The sequence below is a fragment of the Pinus tabuliformis genome, chromosome 8 (assembly GCF_031772625.1).
Source record: "Pinus tabuliformis cultivar Carrire ecotype Pingquan chromosome 8, CPIR1, whole genome shotgun sequence".
NCBI lineage: Eukaryota > Viridiplantae > Streptophyta > Pinopsida > Pinales > Pinaceae > Pinus > Pinus tabuliformis.
The window spans coordinates 258,687,517-258,708,909 of NC_142294.1; the positions used below are offsets into that span (position 1 = coordinate 258,687,517).

General features: G+C 42.2%; 1 pseudogene; it reads right to left on the reverse strand.

Annotated features, from left to right (window-relative positions):
- Positions 1–3,108: 3,108 nt before the first annotated feature.
- Positions 3,109–21,393, reverse strand: part of LOC149235137 (uncharacterized) — a 73,019-nt pseudogene continuing 54,734 nt past the window's right edge.

The following is a 21,393-nucleotide window of genomic DNA, read 5'->3' on the forward strand; positions in this document are numbered from 1 at the left end:
AATGAGGTTCTTTTAGCTGCCACTATCGACAATGAATTGCAACAGCGAACCATTCACTCACATTTGTGAGTGGAAAAGACACTCCCCCTCCTCTGGATCTCCGAGCTCATTCTTATAGATCTTGGTAGTGGCAATAGTGGCGCTGGGCTACGCATCAATGATTTGCTTCCCTTTGCCATTCCCCTTGTCAGGTTTTGACTCAGGGTTAGAACATGCATCTAATTCGGAAGCTTTCAACTTGGCCACCAGCGACTACGTGGTTCGATACTCACTTGTGTTGTAAGTTGGGCTCTTGTGGAACTCACACCACTTTCCTGTGTTCTTCTTCGACTTCATCGTGTTGTTCTTTTATTGTGGCTTCGATGAGTTTTCTTAGGTCACCCCACCTTCGCTTTGTCCTTAGGTCTTCGAATTTGTAAATCCAAAGTCTCGCTTCTTTTGTTTAAACTTTTGCTCGATTTTGACAGCATATCGGTACGTCGCACTGAGCGAGGAGATGTTCAGGAACTTGATCTCTTCCTGAATGTCCCTATGTAGGCAGCCACGGTATTTGAGTACCAAATGTAGCTCAGAATCCTTGATACCCAACTGTGTGCAAAGGGTATGAAAAATGTCTGTGAAATTTGGCACATCTTGGTCCCTTCCTTGCTGTAGCGTGGTCCACATTATGTATTTGTCCTCATAGCTTTTGATAGGGTAGTACTACTCCTTGATGGCATCCAGGAAGGAATTCCAAGTGGGTGTGGATGAAAATAGTGAGCCCGTACTTTCATCCCTCTGCTCGCAGTAGATTTCCCACCGGTCCTTGCCGTGGGGGGCTGCTTTGAGAAGAGCGAAAATAATCTTTTTCCAAATGGAAAAATCATGAACAGAAAGATACCCTTTTAGCAGATTTAACCATTTATCTGTGGCATCTGCATCTATCTAACCCTCATATATGGGGATTTCAAAATTAACTTGTACCTTAAACGATGTGGCGTTTCCAGAGTAACTGTTGGAAGTCGATGCGTCGCCCCTAGGTAGCCGCTGAAGGATCTGGGCAAAGTTGTCCCTCATCGTGTTCCTTTGTTGCTTGAGGGCTTCTTCGAGCAAGATTTTGATAGGATCTCCTGCCCCCTTGTCTTTCCTTTCATCCGCCATGGGAGGCCGTCGGGATTTGCGAGGCCGGTCTTGCAAAGGTTCGACGAGTTCAAGCCCTAACTCCTTATATCCCGACCTCGTTGGGGACATTCAAAGAAAAATAGATAAAAAGTAGACTGCTCTGATACCACTGATCTAGATTTAAACAGGAACATAACAAATTACAAAGGTAACCATAAACACAGAGATGCAGTGGAAATAATACAGTATTTCATTAATGTAAAATACTTAAATATGCTTACAAACAGAAATGGAAATAAACCAGCTAGGGCGATGGTAGCTTATCTCTGAGAAGAGATGTGGTAGCTACATGCCTCTAAACTATGTTACACTGAGGCTCGAAGGGATATTTATTGTTGAGAAACAATGGAAAACCCTTAACATCCAAAAACCTAACCCTAGAAGATGAAACACCAAACTATGGGCCCTGTTTGCGTAAATTGGTACATCAATTTCCCGAGGTCGTAACTTTGGCATATGATCTCCATTTGACACGTACAATAGCTCGTTAGAAAGACCTATCCAAGCACTACAACTCTACAAAGAGAAATATTGGTCCATGGACCCATGTTGCTCCTAGATTTCCCAAAAAATGTCGTTTAGGGTCTCAAAAATGCTCTGGAAGTTCATGACCCGAAAAACTGCGAAAAATAGTAAATTTTGCTACAATTACGGAAACTGAAAAACTGTAAGAGACAATTGTGGAGGTCCAAGTGGCATAGGTGGGTGGCCACCAACATCCACCTCAATCACACCTACTCCTCCAAAGAGATATACTAGCTGTGCACATTGGAGAAGCCAAGGCTCGTTACAATACTCTCCACGCTTTCTCTAAGATACTCCTATCAGAGGTTTGGCTAACCAAAAGCCTCTACAATGAGTTATGAGGAACTATATATAGCAAAGGGTGGGGTAAACCTTAGCATTCCCCTTTGTGACTATTCATCTACCCTCATGACTCTTCAACTACTCTATGATTGTTACATTCAACTATTGACACTTAAACTTCCCCTTGACAAGACGTTACATACAATCTGCACATGTACCCATGCGACATAAAATAGGTTTGAGAAAGCCATGCAAGACATCACTATGACTTGGACAACTGTTGGAAGACCAACTCTCTGACATCCTCACAATCGTTGACAGTAGCGAATAGATGTCAAGCTTTGTAATCTGCGATGGTTTCAATGTACTTTGTGGTGACATCTTTCTGGAAACGAACTCTCGCCTTTGTTGCATCCAGGTACACTGTTATAGCTCCTCTTTCCAACTCGTCTAATAACATGAGTGCAGCCGAACCAACAACATACTGATGCATAGTGTTTGTGCTGATCCGCGAGTGTGTGTTGGTAACCATACGCATCAACTTGTCAAAATACATGTTTAGCTCCAGTCGTACTTGCTTTTGGTCATTTCCTCTGTGAGTGTGCCAAAATGGGTGGGATCACATGTGTGTGCACAATGACATCCATTCTCCTCAATACTCTTGCATGTGATCGACAGCACTGCTCACTTTGTCTGGTCGATGTTGGTTGTTGAGTTGATCTATAGCCTGTATGGGCACAATTTCATCAGTCTGTGGATGTTGCACCTCTTGTTGTACTTGTTCCTGTTGCAACTCCTTCTCTCGTTTGTGCAACTTTGTTCTTCCTTGAGTTGTTGCTTTAGCACCTGCAACTCCTTCTCTATTTCTCTCTCTACCTTCGTGCAATCCTCTTGTCATGTTGTCACCTCATAGCCTCAATCTCCAAAGCTGCTTTCATCACAAGTGGATCTGCTTTAGCTTGCAACTTTATTCCGCCTTTATGCTATCAACAACCTTCCTTTTGCATTTTTCACATGTAGGTGTGATACTTTCTGTCGTTGCTGATGGTTTTGCTCACTGTGACACCGCTACCATTTCATCTTCATATCCTTGTCCACGAACAACTTGATGTCTTCATAGATAGGAAAGTTCATAGACACTTAATCAATTGCATCCCCAGATGTGCCCTGAACGGTGTCTTCGAATCTGTTGTCCTTGAAGCCATTATACCTATGCTGCTGATAGGTAGACGACCACCTGTGATACCTGGAGACATAACATCAATCATGACAAGCAAAATGTTAGTTGAAAACCAAAACAAACAGGAGAACTCACATGAAACATACTTGTGTGGCTGTCTGTGAAGATTACGCAATTCTCACAGGGAGGCTAGGAAACTGACTGCCAAAAATGCACAAGGCATACTCTGGGCTATCAGGAGTCTATCTCACTGCTGGAACTGCATAATGTACAGTCTTTCCTGTCCTGCTGAGGACTGAAACTACGCAGTGGGAAATTTCAATCAGCAGTGACATGTAAACCAGCAAACTACATTGCGCAGTTTCTGGGGCCAGCAAGGCACTGCGTCCCAGAACTGTGCAATGCAAACCAGGAGGTCAGTGATGGACCAGACTTGTGCAATTTTTAGAGGGAAGGCAGAGCCTTCACTTCCATAAATACGCAATGCTAGCTAGGCAAGGCAAGGTTCGGGCCAAGGTAACCCAGACCCGCTCATGAGCAACTGTGAACATGAGAAGTCTAAATGCATTGTGATACTAAGTGTAAACAGGAGTGAATGATGATGCATGCAAACAACAAGTGCAGGATTTAGAAAACGAGAAAACATGGATGTGTGTGAAACGGGTCGCTACAACGGCAACTGCCAATGCAAAAATAATGTCATGCATGCGATAGCAGTGAGATGCGAACGAAAAATGAAACTGTGCTTCTACAAGCTAACATACATTAAAACAACATCAATCGCTCATTGAAATCAAGAAGACAACACTCACACAAAGTGAAACATAAAAAGTGACAGAAACGCAGTGCAAGAGATGAAAAGCATACTTACCCTGAAATAGCTATGCTAAAAGTGTTGAAGGTTTCTTGATGCAATGTGGGATGTCAAAGCTATAAGATTGATGTGAGTAATGAGCTATGCAACATCCGATTCATAAGTTTTGATAAGATTGAGGTTATGACACACATGGCACAAATCTAGGAAAAAACGACATTTGGCAAGAGGTTTCTAAAATGAGCTTTGCATGTAATCTCCAGCTCCTAAGACTAGATCCCTAGATCTAGGGATGTCTTTTGCATGCTCCCTTTTTCTATTTTAGGAAGAGTAACCCATGTATGCAAATCAATTTTTGCTCGGTCTTGGAGGGAACCAGTCAACCTGAAGGCACATGCAACAGCCTGCTTGACTGAGAGAGTGATTTGCGCAATTTCTGAGAGGAACTGGTTTGGTTCTCCCAGAGGGACTGTGCAATTTCTAGGAGGAGCAGGTAACTACTACCCAGAATTACACAATTTTTGGGCTGAGCTACAGTGGTGGCCAGATTGCAGAGTTTTTCCAAGGAATCCTATCTAACTTCTCTACGCACTTTTGGAGCTCATTAGTTTGCCTAACTGATTTTCACAATTTCTAAGCCAAGTTGTAGTGTTGGGCCAGATTTCACAATTTTTCTAAGGAATAATCTCTCATTGCATTGCACAATTTCTGAGCCCAGGAGGTTACCCAACAGATTTGTGCAATTTCTGAAGGGAAGGTTGGTTCCCCTCCAGAATTGCACAATTTTCTGAGGGATCTGCCCAGCCAGCAATTAGCCCAAGTCCAGAGTGGCAGCCTGTGAAGGGAGTGAAGCAAACTGATATGAACAGGCTAGCAAGATGCTGAAAAATCAGTGAAGTTTATGTACATGACAATGCAAGGCATGCTTCTAAGGATGGTTGGTAGGGAGGCTCCAAAAGGAAGCTAAGGAAAAATTTTGGAGGGTGGTTGTAGCCAGTACAACACTTGGCGACACACTGGTAAGATAATAAAGTCTAACACCTCCGAAAGTATTGTTCAGTTATATGTTCATCTTGGTTTCCATGCTTTCTTGATGGTAAGATGTAGCATCTACCAAGCTCTTGGTCGATAGACACACATCCAAGCCAAGCCAACACAGTCGTTTCGATTGGGGATGAGGGGTATATTGGTGCACAAGCGATATGGTCGTTAAATTTTTAGTTTCATCTATGGTGTTGCTCCACTGCTAGCAGGCCTAGACAGTACCCTAGTGGAGTTACTTGCATCACCTCTCTTCACAATAATCCTTTCTCTTCTTTTGCCTTGTCCATCTTCCATTTTTTTCACATTTTTATTTTTTTATTTTTCATAACTGTGCATAACACTTATTCATTTCAGAAGTGGAAGAGGGATCCAAACTTATTGAGAGCATAAGAGGTTGTTCCTTGATAGAAGTAGCTATATATATATATATATATATATATATATCTGACGTGCTTGTTAAGGTTTTACCTCTCACCTAACTCTACTTGACTGAGCTGACAATGATTAACCGAAAAATAACCGACTAGAGTAGGTTACACTAGTTAGCGTGCAAGCATTGTGTTTTCACCAAGTTTCACTTTGAACAACATGTATTCTCCATTGATGTATCATGGATTGAAGACAAAAAGTTCTTCATACAGAGGCAGAATGATAGATAACCAAGTATTGATAACTGCAAAAGTCCTCTTTTACTTTAGCCAGCTTGTTTCAAGAGTCACAGATGGTTTCATGAGAAACTAACCTATGGACGGAAACAAGCATACAAACAACAAAACAAAACAAAAGCATAAGTAAATTCATAAGCAAAGTGAATAAGAAAACAAGTAGGCAAACAAATACATGCAAAGTAACAAGGAAGAATGCATGCAAGAAAACAAGCCAAAAGAAAACACTACTCCTACTCCTAAGCTAACGGTGCATGGGTCTGATCACGTAAAGTGATACTTATAATACATCCATCAGTGCATTGGTTGACCAATGTTGGTGAAGGAATGGCTCGCGAACAACACAGCTGTATGAACCAACAAACAAGAAAGATACAACAATGAAGACAAGCACACTCTGAGATTAGATGTGTCCACAGAACATAAGTGAGTATAAGTGCATGGAAAGCAATCCATGGACTTACCATGATGTTGTGTGACACTGCATGTAGATGTTAAGTGTATGTATTCTCTTGACCGTGACGTGAAAGAAAACGTGAGAAAGGTAGACCACTTACATTGCACAAGTGTGTTTGCTGTGTAAGATTCCTCCAATGCATGAGCGACGGGATTATGTAGTTCCAGTCAAGGAAGAAAAAATTGTGTGTGAGATTGATCTTCAATGCATACAGATGAGTGATGAGGAGCCTCAGGTGTTTGAAAAATTTCCTGATAAAAAATGAAACCAACCTCAGGACAACGAGGACCTGGCATAACCGTTAGCTTGGGTTGAAGTGCCTCGACAGTCTGCAGGGTTTCAACTTCGTCGACACATAGATCATCGTAGACAAATGTCTTAGACATATTAACAACAATTCAATCAATATTTTGATCGGATGACGAAGCAGAGAGATCATAAAATTTAGGATGTCTGTCAGCATCTTCATGACTATATGAATCACACAGAGGGGTACATGAGAAGCAAGGATGTTCACCCTCTGCGTTTCCGGAAAAAGTTGATGAAAAATCACTTGTATTTTCAATGAATGATTGGTCCTCTCCATTGTTGGATGATGTGTTGACATTCGGTGTTTTTTACGAATGATCAATAATGGGTGCATACATAGACAGAGATACGCATGAAAAATCAAGGATGACAAAATCATCAAAGATGTCAGGGAAGAATGGGGGAGGCTCAGACGAAAGGGAGTCATCCTTTGCCGAGGTTTGATGCTCAGGCTCCCAATTACACTCTTCATGAATGACAACGTAGGTTGGTTGTGCAACACCAACTTTGTCGATGGCTTGATCCTCATTCATAACAAGAGTAGAGTCTGGAATGGAAGAACACAAGACAGTGTCATCCGGAGGATCATCAAAATACAAAGATAGAGGTTGAGGTACAAAATAATTGTGATAACCCATGGGATTCGCAACCCAATCTGCACGACAATTGAAAGAAGTGATGTTGGGAGGATGTGATGGTTCAACGGATGTGTGTGCATATTCTCCCACATCACTCTATGGTGGTGGAGTTGTTTAATGAGGAGACGACAGATAGTCACTTGTGACAGCGATCGTGTTCATCTGTGATTGTGCAACTCGATCACCGAAGTATGCTGAGTGGGGTTTGAGCTTGAACTTCTTCTTGAGATTGACAGATTTGATAAGGAAATATTCAAATTTGTCCATGAGATACTGAAATTTCATTTGACTTTGCAAGGCTTCAAACATGAATAGATAGAAGTGCTCTGAAAACTCCATAGGTGATTTGTGTGGTGCCTTCCATTGTTTTAACAAATTTTTATCAAGTACTTCAGGATCAAAATGGTGGAAAATAGATGTGATTAGATCATTGAACTATTTGAATGAGTGCATGGAGTTGTGAGGTAGTGTGCCACACCATTGCAATGGGTGGTCGTGAAGTGTGTGTGCGACAACGAACATACTTCTATTTCATTAAAATCTTCTATGCCCTCCATGAGCACATGGAAGTCATTTAAGTGCTTAGGTCAGGTCATTTTGCCTTCACCATCATACGTGATTTGTGACAAGTGATCCAAAAACTCCCTCTCGATGTGAAAGATATTTCTGTTGGACAGACATTTCGGAGGGAGAACTATAACAAACTCCATGATAGATGTTCAAGGATTCAAAATAGATAATGAGGACTCAGCTTGTCATTTGGCCCTCCTTCTAGAGCCAAAATGTGAATGGTGTTGGACCCACCAACATGTCAGGGGATCTCCCTGATAAGAAGTCTCATCTAGACCTCAAACTATTTGGTGTAGGAGTCCCAACAGTGGGTCATACAATATCGCCTTCACTATAGTTGCACGCAGAGGAAAGTAAGATGTCCCTATTGGTAGGAAGGTTGTGACATCTGTAACAAGCCATGGAGGGTGTATGATTGACTCTAACACAGAGGAAGTGAGGTGAGTGTGCCCCTTGGAAACCTGTGAAAGCATGCGGCTAAGAAGGGAACATACGAGAAAAGATGCATCACAAACTGGAAACAAAGTAAGCTAAGAATCCAATATGATGGTTAAACAAACATCACATCTCAATAATATTCATACATACTTATACAGAAAGAGTCCATACATGCATGCATAAGAAAACAGATACATATATCATTATAGTAAACAAGATAACTGAAATACAATAACAACATATGCATGAAACGTGTTGGCTCTGTTATATTAAGAAGTGAATGTTCCAATTATATAGTACAACCATGACCAACCACTAGTCCCGATAGTGGAACATTACAACAAATACCATCTACTCCTCCAAAGAGATATACTAGCTCTGCACAATGGAGAAGCCAAGACTCGTTACAATACTCTCCAAGCTTTGTCTAAGATACTCCTATAAAAGGCTTGGCTAACCAAAATCCTCTATAATGAGTTATGAGGGACTATATATAGGAAAGGGTGGGGTAACCCTTGACATTCCTCTTTGTGATTGTTCATCTACCCTTATGACTCTTCAACTACTCTATGACTGTTACATTCAGCTATTGACACTTGAACTTCCACTTGACAAGACATTACATAAAATCTACACATGTACCCATGTGAAACAAAATAGGCTTCAACAAGCCATGGAAGACATCACTATGACTTAGACAACTGTGGGAAGACTAGCTCTTCAGCATCCTCACGATGGTCATCAGTAGCTCACTGATGCCAAGATTGGTAGTCTGCGATGGTGTTTGTGTACTCTGTGGTCCACCCTTTTGAAAACGAACTCTTGCCTCTGTTGCATCTGGGTACACTGATCTAGTTCCTCTGTCCAACTCGTGTGATAACATGCGCATCATTATTTTCAGTGTGGTCGGAACAGAAATATATTGATGCATAGTGTTTGTGTTGATCTTCGAGTGTGTGCTCGTGACCATGTGCATCAACTTGTCAAAATACATGTTCAGCTCCAGTAGGACATGCTTCTTATCTTTGCCTTGGAAAGTGGGCCCAAATGGGTGGGATTGCATTCATGCACACAATGACATCCATGCTCTCGAATACCCTTGCATGCGATAGACAACACTGCTCACCTTGTCTACTCCATGCCGGCTGCTGAATTGATCCATAGCCTGTACGGGCGCAGTTTCATCAGTCTGTGGATGTTGTGCCTCTTGTTGTACCTATTCCTGCTACAACTCCTTCTCTCGTATGTGCAGCTCCTATTCTTCCTTCAGTTTCTTCTTCAACACCTACAACTCATTCCCTATTTCTCTCTTTTCCTTCGCGTGATCCTCTTGTCACGTCATTGCCTCATAGACTTAATCTCCAAAGCTTCTTTCATCACAAGTGTATCTTCTTGATCTTGTAAATTTATTTAGCCTCTACACTATCAACAACCTTCCTCTTGCATTTGTTGCATGCAGGTGTGCTACCTTTTGTTGCTGCTAATGGTGCTACTCACTATCACGTCGTTGCCATTTCATCTTGATATCATTGTCCAAGAGCAACTTGATGTCTTCATAGATAGGGAAGTTCATAGAGACTTGATCGACTGCATCACAGTTGTGCTTTGAACATTGTCTTCGACCCTAGTCCCCTGTAAGCCATTGTACATGTGCTGCTGAGAGGTAGATGAACAATTGTGATACCTGGAGACATAACAACACTCATGACAAAAAATTCTATCAGTCGAAAAGCAAAACAAACTAGAGGACTGACATGCAACATACATGTGTGACTGTCTGTGAAGATTGCACAATTTTCACCGGGAGGCTGGGAGACTAACTACCAAAACTACACAAGGCATAGTCCGAGCTATCGGAAAGCTGACTAAATTCTGGAACTACACAATGCACAGTCCAGCCTAGCCTGCTAAGGAGTGAAACTTCACAATGCGCAATTTCAGTCAGCAGTGACATGCAAACTACCAAAATGCATTGGATAGTTTCTGGGACCAGCAAGGCAATGCCTCCCAGAATTGCGCAATTATAGCTAGGCAAGGCAAGGTCTAGGCGAAGGCAACCTACACCTGCTGATGGGCTACTAAAAACATGAGAAGTCTGAATGCATGCTGATACTGAGTGTAAAAGAGAGTGAATGATCATGCAAGCAAATAGCAAGTGCATGATTTAGAAAATAGGAAAACATGCATGTGTGTGAAACAGATCCCTGCAACAATGACTGTTGGTGCAAAAACAGTTTCATGCATGCGACAGTAGTGAGATGCAAATGAAAAATGAAATGGTGCTTTTGCAACCTAAAATACATTAAAATGATAGCAAGCACTCATTGAAATCAAGTGGACATCACACACACAAAGCGAAACACAAATAGCGAAAGAAATGCATTGCAAGACAGGAAAAGTAGACTTACCTTGAAACAGCTAAGCTGAAATTTCCAAAGACTCCTTAATGCAATGTGGGATGTTAGAGCTTTAAGATCAATGTGAGGAATGAGATCTGCAACATTTGGTTCCTAAGTTTTGATAAGTTCGAGGTTCTGATGCGCATGCCACAAGTCATAGAAAAAACAACACTTAGCGAGAGGTTTCTAAAATGATTTTTGCATGTAACCTCTGTTAGAGTCGGTCTGGTTAGACCTCCATCAGAGATCAAAGCTCTTTGTGCATTTCAATTTTAGGTTTCCTGCTCCATCCACTCAGCTGCATTTCACTAGGGACATGCCATGATCTGACGGAGATAGTCATGTTGGTCATTTTCCCTCATCTCTGGCCCCTGTTGGTTCAGGTCTTAGTCCATAATCACTGAAGTTCATGATAATCAAAGTCTTGTCATATTACAGGACAAAGTCATTTTTATTATTGGGTCTAGGAAATCATCAATGTGGTCTTTGAAAAACATGTCCAGAACAAGCCCTGGAGGCCATAGGGAGACCTTATACAACTACAGTTCAGAAAGCTTCATCATCCCCTGAAGAGACATCGACTCTTCTTCAAAACTCTATTTTGAAGAAAAGTCAAACAAGGTCAACTATGACGAAATTTTCCAAAAATCGACAGTTGACATTTTCAGATGTAGTCATGGATTTCAAAGCCAGGGGCCCAGTCACATATTCCCCGCAAAAGAAATGCCGAAAATTTTATGATGAGGGCCAAAATTTCAAAGAAAAAGGGAAAAAGCAGAGTGTTTTAAAGTCAATAAAAAGTGAAAAACATAAACATTATAAAGTGGGTTTTAAAAGAGGAAAAAATTGAACCCAACTCTCTCAAAGCCTATATATATTTGTTTTGACCCAAAACTAAGTCATTGTGATAAGGAAAAGCTTGAGAGAGGCATTGTTGAAGAAAAGAGAGCTAAGTAGGAGGAATTTGAGAAAGGATGGCAGATTTTTAGGTGGCGCAGCGCATATACCAGGGCGCGCGGCACACATGGAGGGTGCGACGCACTGGCAGCCAGTCCCCAGTGAAAAATCAACAAGGGCGCGACGCACTCAAGGCGCACGGCGCAGTGGGCTTGGCGCGCGACGCACGCAGCCAGGTGCCTAAAAAACATTGCAATTCATTTCAAATCTCGGCGAAGTCAGCGAATCAAGAGGTAGGCCATGATCAACACCTCTTCTCCATCACTTTTGTCATTAATATGAGGTTTGTAAGATGTCTAATGGTACCCAAAAGCATAATGGCCATCCATGGAAAAATCACCAAGGAAAATGAAAAATGGGGTTGCAAAAACTGATGATGAGCACCAAGGTTTTGCTCCCCTCCCCTTGTCCCTCATTCCTCATCATTTTCATCTCCATTCCATCATGTTCCCTAAATCAACCACCCTACAATCGCCCTAAAACTCCCTCCCCTGTTTTTCAAACAAAAACTGCGTGAATTGACAGCGCGCTGCGCACACACAAGGTGGCGGTGCACTGGGAGCCCGGCCACAGTGTTAACACTGCACTGGCGCGACGCATACACGGCGCGCGGCACACTGGGCAAAGCGCCCGGCGCACAGGCTTGTGAGCCTAAAAAAGCACCGAAATCGCCCAAAATTTCATAAATGGCCCTCAAAATTGCGAAGGTGGCCCTAGATCCTTTCACCATTGATCACTAACTCAAAGAATAATATGTTTTGGTGACCATGAAATAGAAGGAAAAATTTGTATTAACCAAACCCAAAAATGACACAAAGGAGGGCAAAAAGCAAGGGTTTTGCTACAGTGACATTGTTGCTGAAATATTCTTTTGCCCCACCCCTATCAACTAATTTCTCTGTAGCATTTTCCCCTTACCATCACCCTAGCTACATTGTAATCATATATGTGCATCCCTTTTATTCCTAAAGCCCAAAAAATCCCAAACCCTACCCCATCAAAACCATACCCCAAACACTCCCAAATCCCTGATAAATTTCTCCTATAAACCCCTATTCCCCTTTTCAGCATTCCCCTCCTAACACTCCCCTGTTGTATTGTCCCCTTGGTGACAGATTTTCAGAGCATTCATCAGTTTCATTGGATTCAGAGGGCAGCATAAAACTCAGGGTACAGGAAGCAGTAATGGCATCAGAAAATTCATCAGATTATGAGGGGGATACACACAGTGACACATCTTCAGGAGAGAGGGCCCATAGGAGACATCACCGGAGTGGCAGACATCTCAAAGACGAGCCAAACACCCTCACAGAGCTACAGGCATGCCCACTTGCCATGTCTTGCTTCTAGCACTTGGCATGTTATGAATTTTGCCAAAGGGTGGCAAATGTCAAGGTCCATCATGAGTTGGCCCGCCTTATTGCACATCATCTACAGGGAGGCCAATCTATCCTAGCTGGGGTCACTTTCACCTTGACACCGGAGGCTATATCAGTGGCAACAAGGATACCAAACATTGGAGAGTAGTGGCTTAAGAAGAAGAAATTGGAGAGGCATCACTATGAGCCTTACGTCAAGAACAGGTGCTTGAGCCAACTCACTAGATTTTTTCCATTCAGATTTTTGAGGGAAGAGTATGCCCCACTCATGAGATTGATCATGAAGTATTTTAGTTGCGAGGGGAGGTTTTCTTGCCTTTATGCCTATCACATCCGCTTGCTCATGCACTTCACCAGGGTGAAGATGATGAGCTTCCCATTTTTCATCCGGATTTTGGTGGACCATCAGTTGGGATTACAGGGTATTGCTTGGGAGGACTTCATCTCCCGTGATTTCTTCAGCGCTCCACCGGTGATATCAGAGGCAGAACATGAGGTGGGAGGTCCTTCACATTAGTCTGAGCATGAGCTGAGAGGTCCTTCACATCAGTTTGAGCCTGAGATGGGAAGTCCTTCACACCAGTTCGAGCACCATGAGACTGCCACCATGCCAGTTTTCATCACATATCAAAGAGGCTATCCGAAAGGCACTAGACTGTTGTTCGCAGCAGCAAAGCAAGTGTTATCTCCACCCGGGGTGGAAGGGGCCTCGCTTCTGACATCGGCACCCCAGGAGCAGGGTAAGGGCAAGGAGCCAGTGCAGGAGGAGGGGCCATCAGGTGAGAAAGAAACTGAGTTTGTTCTCCTCCAGGATGACGAGACAGATGCAGAACCCACCAATGAGGAGCTTATATAGATCATCAAGGAGCAGAAATTAGAGATTGAAGACTTGACCATTGATCTAGAAAGGGCCAAGTGGAACATGAACTACCTGGAGCAGAGAAACAAACAACTTGAGGACCAACAGACGATCATGGAGCTGCAGAACATCCGTGAGCAACGCCAAGCTGCTCAAAGAAGAAGGGTTCTGCTCACCTCTTTGGAGCAAGAAATCAATGAAGACCGAGAATCCAACCTTGAGAGGGTCAACATGCATTTGGAGAGGCTGTTGGACAAAGCAAACAGGGAGAAAGACATGCTGAGGTGCATGACTTATCACTACCAGTCCCGCAACATGAGTTCCAAGGCAAGAATCAGGAGCCTAAAGGCAAAATTAAGCAAAGCGAGAAAAGAGGCAAAAGAGGCAAAGGAGGCAAAGGAGCAAGATCGGCTTCGAATCTTGGCTAAGGCTTCCTTCACATAGTAAAGCACTTCATAGGGAACCTCTAGCCCAAATTTCAAAAAATTTGGGCAAATTTTGGTCACAGGCAAATTTTTTTAGCACAAAACAGGAAATTTCTCCCTGTGCGCCACGCCGCTGGCACGACGCTAAAATTATAGCTCTCCAATCGAGGAATGGTTTGCATATTTGGATTCAACATCGAAAAATACACCTACTGGTGTTTGGATAAGAAATTTTGACAAGTTTTGGGTCTCCTAAAGGTCAAAAAACACCCAAAAATGGCCTCTCTGCCACTTTTTGCACACACAGAAAGCAGTCTTGGGAGAATGAAGCTTTGCAGGGGAAAATGACCTTCAAATTTAGAAATTCTAGTTGGGTTCGAAAGTAGATGAGACAGGCTTTCCAAAAAGCTCACTTGGGTACATTTTGGACACCTACAAGTGCCCCAAAACAGGCTCCAAAGTGGCAGGACGCACAGGGAATTTGGCACGACGCACAGGGGAAAAAACTGCCAAATTGCTCCCGTTTCGCGAAATTTCGGGTCGCGACTTCTCCAAGTGGGCCCGGTCATCTACTCTTAAGTTTTTTGGCACCAAAGGTGGCTTTTAAAGAGTTTTCCCTCCAGGTGGGCATCTATCCAAGTGGCAAAAGAATGCAAAGGGTCACCCCAGCCAAATGTCATGCTTGAGAGCGTTGCACCTGTAGTTGATGGTTGGCTCTCCATCTCCTTTTCAAAATGATTTGAGTAACTTCCCAACCCCTGGGAATTCCATCTCTTCTCTACACTTTCTATATATTGTAAGCAAGTTATTTGCAAAAGGGTTGGCTAGCTTGTAACTTCTGTGAGACTGTGGGAAAGAAACTCTGTTTCTGCACTATGTATTTTTGACAGAGAGTTAATGAAAGGCAGCGGCTCTGTTTCATGAGATTCTTGTGGTTGTGAGTGTAGAAAATGTGTTCTTATGTTCCATATGTATCTTGTTATGTTTCATAATTCATTTCATGTTTCATTTCAGTGAAATTTTCTAAGTGAGATTAGGTAGAATTCAATTTATATTGCTCTGCCTGTGGGAAAATTTCATGTGCAGTGTTATTCTTATGTTGAAAAGGATTCATGCAACCATGCCCTTTTCACTATCTTCAACAATCTTTTCATTCCACGTCACCATAATTCGAAATTGCTGCGCTTCCCGCCTACCTTGCCTCACGAAATAATCTGTACCTTCATTCTCACTTCTCTGTTCTTTGCTAAGCGCCAGTCCGATATACATCCCAGAAGCTCGGTCACTTCAAAAATGTTTTCCAAAATCCCTTTTCACTTACTAGCCTAAGGTAAACATTGCATTATAAGTCATCTCAGACCATTTTGCCTATCCATTCGCTGAGTGTGACTCGGAGAGAACCCTCTCCTGCTCTGGTAGGGCTAGCTACCAAACTAAGCATGGTTTGTGGTTACCCTAATTTTTGCCTTCCTTCAGCCTAAGGTAGATTTAGGTGCTAACATAGTGGCGACCATACTGGGGAATAAGTTGAAAATCAAATCCCCTTGTTTCATAAGAATTCTAGGCTCCCAGATGATGAGCTTAGGATTGGAAAGGCTGAGTAAGTTGGTTGTGTCCCGTAATTCCTCTCAATAGCACGCTGGCTTCAAGACGATATACCAGAGCGAATCCGGACCTGGACCCTCCTCACATTTACAAAAATCCAAATTTGATCCCAAGACTCCTTCGTCAAGAAAGCACCATAACCCCCGTGTTCAAATCCCATTCATGTCCCAACATTTTTGAGTATCTTGAGGAGCTTGAGTTTGACGAACAAATTGAGATATCACTATTTGAATCTAAATCTGAAAAGGTTGTTGATTACACCATCCCCGATCCACAATTTCTTGTAGACCTTGAGACGGAAAGAGCTAATAGATTAATCGATAACTACATTGCCACACAGCCCCAAACTCCAAGTGCAAGCCCCTTGCCAATTATGCACATTCCTCCGACGCCTCCAAGGCCAAATCCACCAAGAATTATGGTTGCCCGTTTCGCACCCCTTGTTCTGCCCCAAGTCCTAGATGACATGCCAAACGATTATCAAAGTAAAATTCCATTTTTTGATGGCACTCCTAACAGTATTACAGCTCAACAACATGTGGATAAAATGGCAGATTTCTATGAACTTCATGAGATCGATGCGGAGAATGTGGCAATGAGGCTCTTTGTACAAACATTTGCAGGTGATGTGAGGAAATGGTTCAGAGGTTTGATGGCTGCAAGCAACACCACCTTGGCTGAGCTACAAAGACAATTTTTGAACAGGTGGGAAGTCAAAAAGAATCCCCTTCAAATTCTGGCCAAGTATGAACAAATCAAGCGGAATGCCTGTGAGTCGGTCGAAGATTATTGTGTTAGATTTAATGCAGTCTACAATGATATCCCAGACCATCTAAAGCCACCTATGGGACTAGCAATGATGAAGTTTCCGAATGGTTTTGATGCTGACATGGTGTACCAATTGAGAGAGAGAGAACCATCTACAATGGAAGATATGCAGAAAATTGTAGTCAGCGTTGAGGCTAACCTGTTGTCCAAAAGAGCAAGAGCGAAAGTAGAGAAGAAAACCACGGTGAAAGAAGAATCTTCTTCAATGGATCAGCTGCTCAAAAAGGTAGAACAGATGCTTGAAAGGGTAAAACTCGACAAGCCAGAGCCACAAGTTATGAATCCTAACTTTCGTGGCCAACAACAGCCACAATATAGGATAAGACAAAGAGATTAGCAGACTCAAGAGTAGACAGCACAACAGCCGGTAAAAACACCTTTACAACAGAATTTTGTGCATGGACCGGAGTCAGATGAGGACGGGAATATAATAGGTGAGGAAAACGATCTCTTTACTCTAGATGAGCTGCCTACTTACATCACTGAAGAATAAGAATGTGCAGTAAATTCAGCTACTCACCAAGACACCGATTTTATTCTAGCTAATGAAACCGTGTTGGAGGAAGAGTCAGAAGAATATCAAAGGGGGTATATGAATGCTTTGTCCACACAACAACAGCGATATTCCCTTAGAAACAGAGATGTACCTGTCAAACCAAATCAGAAAAAGAAGGAGGGTGAAACAACAAAGAATGATCTATCAGCTACACAAAGAAAGGGAAAGGAGGCGGTTGTTTCGGAGAGCAGCAAATCGAAATCAGCAGAACAATCACAACAACTAGCCACCTCAAAAGAGAAGGAAAGGAAAGAGATCCCAGTCAAAGAGGTAGAAATAACTCCCGCTTTCAGCCTAGAGAATGATATTTCTAAGCTAAAGGTATCCATCCCTTTGACTGAAATCATGAAGAACAGCGAATATAGAGGATAGATTTCTAAAATGTTGAATTTGGACCCAATGTCCGACATGATAAACATGGAAGATGATCAGCCTAAAATGATTTTTGGGCCAGCGAAAAATGGTGAGTCTCCTGAGAGCGAGGTGCCACCCTTCTATATCAGTTTACGATTGCATGACTTTGTGCTACACAATGCCATGTTCGATTTCGGAGCCTCTCACAATCTCATTCCCAAGGCTATCGTGGATAAGCCTGGTCTGGACATCACCTGCCAATATCATGATCTCTATTCATTCGACTCCAGCAGAGTAAGATGCATAGGGCTCATCAAAGGCTTAGTTGTGAGTTTGGATCAGCTTCCTATGAAAAATGTTCTGATGGATGTAGTGGTAGCGGACATTCCTCCAAGGTTTGGAATTCTTCTTTCCAGGTCTTGGGTAGCGAAATTGAAGGGGACACTACAACTGGATTTCTCCTATGCAACAATCCTAGTGTTTGGACAAATGAGGAAATTATATCGGGAACAAAAGATGAAGTATATGATCACAAGCAATGAGAAACTGATAAATCATCCTAGAAACTATGTACATACAGATTTAGAGTCTTTTGTTTTGTTTTAAAATAGTTTAAATGAAATAGATAGTCATATAGTAGAAGCAGATGACATTCTAGAGATAACAGAAAATTTTAGAGAGATTTTGAAGAAAGAAAGACAAGAAAAGCAGCAAAAGAATGGGCAAACAGCTGAAAACGATGGGTAGCAAGCAAACAATGGACAACAAAAAGATTTCCAGCACTTGCAAGAAGAAGAAGAAGGCTTATGTACCATGGATTTTGATGGAGCAGTAGGGAATGATGGAGCTGGTATTGGTATTTGGCTACGCAGTCCTTTCTCCGCCCCAAACAAAGTGCCTAGCAGCGTGAGAGTTTTCTCCTACAAGCTGGCCTTCGAATGTTCCAATAATGAAGCTGAATATGAAGCTCTGATCACTGTCCTGAAGATTCTTAGAAAGTTGAATGCAAAGAGGATTTCAGTATATGGCGACTCCGAGTTTGTGATAAAACAGGTTAGAGGTGAGTACCAAGCAAAACATCCTAGGATGCAGGCCTATCGTAATGCAGTTTTGGACATTTTGAAGCTATTTTCCGAATACACCTTGACATGTGTGCCACAAATAAAAAATAGTATTGTTGATGCTCTTGCCAAGGCAACAAGCAGCTTGAAGATCCCCATGAACTCCAGCAATAAATTTGAAATCCATGTCAAGCACCATCCAACCATTCCAGACAATCAGCGACATTGGCAAGTGTTTCAAGATGATGACGAGATTAAGGATTTTCTGCTCAACAAAGGCAAGTTAAAAGAAACCTTAATTGATGTGGAAAATGATGAGAACACATGGAATGGTACAGAAGAAGTGCAGATCAATCAAATGGATGTATTACAACTGAAGAATAACATCATTCCGAAAGGCTTGATACCCCTAGAGAAACTTTTCGATCAAGATGATGTAGCCCGCAAGCCCACTTTGCAGCCAATGGAGAAAGGTGTGGAAGAAGTCAACATTGGTACAACAGCAAATCCAAAATTGGTAAAATTGTCCAAGACACTACCGCCAAAGATCAAGGACAAATATATCAGTTTGATGGCTTCATTTGCAGATGTATTTGCTTGGGATTATTCTGATTTAAAGACCTATGATACGAACATCATTCAGCACACAATACCTATCAAGCCCAATCAGAAACCATTTAGACAAAAGCTGAGAAGGATCAATCCAAAATTACTGCCATCCATCGAAAAAGAGGTAAATAGGTTGTACAAGTCAGGTATCATTGTGCCTATCAGATTTTCAGATTGGATATCTAACTTAGTGCCTGTACGAAAGAAGACCGGTGAGATCCGCCTATGCATTGATTTCAGAAATCTAAACAAGGTCTCATTGAAGGACAACTATCTGCTGCCCAAGATGGACCATATACTTCAGTGAGTAGTGGGGGCATCTCGTATGTCACTGCTCGATGGTTATTCCAGATATAACCAAATTTCAATCCATGAAGATGATAGGGATAAGATAGCATTCACAACTCCATGGGGAACATTTCACTATGCCAAACTGCCATTCGGTTTGAAGAATGCAAGTGCCACATTTCATCGGGCAATGGACTTGGCATTTGCAAATGAGAATGATGTGTTTTTGGTGATGTACTTGGATGACTTGACGGTGTTTTCAAAATCTGATGAAGAGCACATGCATCACCTAAAAATTGTCTTTCGAAAGTGCAGGAAATATGGTTTGTCGTTGAATCCTAAGAAGAGCTTGTTTGACATGGAGGAAGGAAAATTACTTGGGCATATCATTTCAAAAGATGGCATATGCATAGACCTAGCACGTGTGCAAGCAATCCCGCAAATCAATCTGCCTAGGAACAAAAAGGAAATACAGCCATTCAACGGTAATATGAATTTTCTGCGTCATTTTGTGCCTAATCTTGCAGAACATTTAAAGGAAATGACCAACATGCTTAAGAAGGACAGCCAGGTGAAATGGACGGATGAGGCTGTAAAATCTTTCAACTTGATCAAATTGGCCCTTTCTTCAGCTCCAGTTCTCGTCAGCTCGGATTACACTCAAGATTTCATATTGTTTTCATTTTCTTCTGAGCACACTATGGCAGCGGTACTATTGTAGAAGAGGGATGATCATGAAAGACCTATTGCATTCTTTAGCAGGGCTATAAGGGATGCAGCTTTGAAGTACAACATCATTGAGAAGAAAGCCCTGGCATTGGTGAAGGCACTGAAAGATTTCCGGGTGTATGTCCTACATTCTCACATTCTGGCCTATATTTCTAATACTACTGTGAAAGATGTTTTAGTGCAGACCGATCCGGAAGGGAGAAGAGACAAATGGATCACAGCTTTGCTATAATACGATGTGGAGATAAGGCCTACAAAGCTGGTCAAAGGATAGGGGTTGGTGAAGCTAATGGCTGAATCAAATTTGCATGTATTGGACATGAATCTGATCGCTGCCATGTCCGAGGAGAATGATGAAAGAACTTCAGTTCAGGTATCTGAAATGTTTCCTTTGTCCCCATGGTATTCTGATATAATATATGTGCTGAAAAATCTATCACCGCCGCCCAGCATGGCTAGAAACAAAGCGAGAACACTCAAATTGAAGGCTGCCAAGTTTTGTGTTTTAAATTCTGCACTGTATTGGAAAGACCCCGGTGGCATTTTGTTAAACTGTCTGGTGGAAGAGGAGGCAAAGAAAGTCATGGAGGATTTCCATGGAGGAGAGTGTGGTGGACATCTTTTCTGGAAATCAACAGCGAAAAAATTTTTGAGAGCAGGGTACTGTTATCACCCCAAGAAACTCACCTAGGTTGCATATCGGTGATGCTTGGGAACATTACAAATTCAACCAAATATAGTTGGATAAATGGTGGATGAATGGAACAAATGCTGCATATTCAAGCCAGATAACCACTTGTACTATGATTGACCCCAGACATGGGTGAACACCCCCAGACTACAAGGCTTTTAACCACCTATTACTCACAATTTGAGGATAAGGTGATAATGGAGACGACTGACCACACCAGCAGATGCACAGGACCCTGTGATGGCCGGCTGCAACCAGTTAAAAGGTCTGTAAATCTAGTTTCTAATACACAGACAGGATGGCAACTCTCTATGCATTAGACAATAGAAACCGACATACATGTTCAATGATACATGCTAAATCCTAACACAGAGGTGGGATGACAGCCCCTTTGATGCTAAACATTCACTGCACATGAACAAATGCAAAACAGGCACAGCCTGGAACAAGAAAGAGAAGTGGAAAGTGAGCAATAAACAACAAAAGAAGCTTGTATTAGCTGGAAATGAAGACCAGACGCTATAGGTTACAAAGTAGTTACAGTCTCCAGAAGTTGAACCTTACAACATG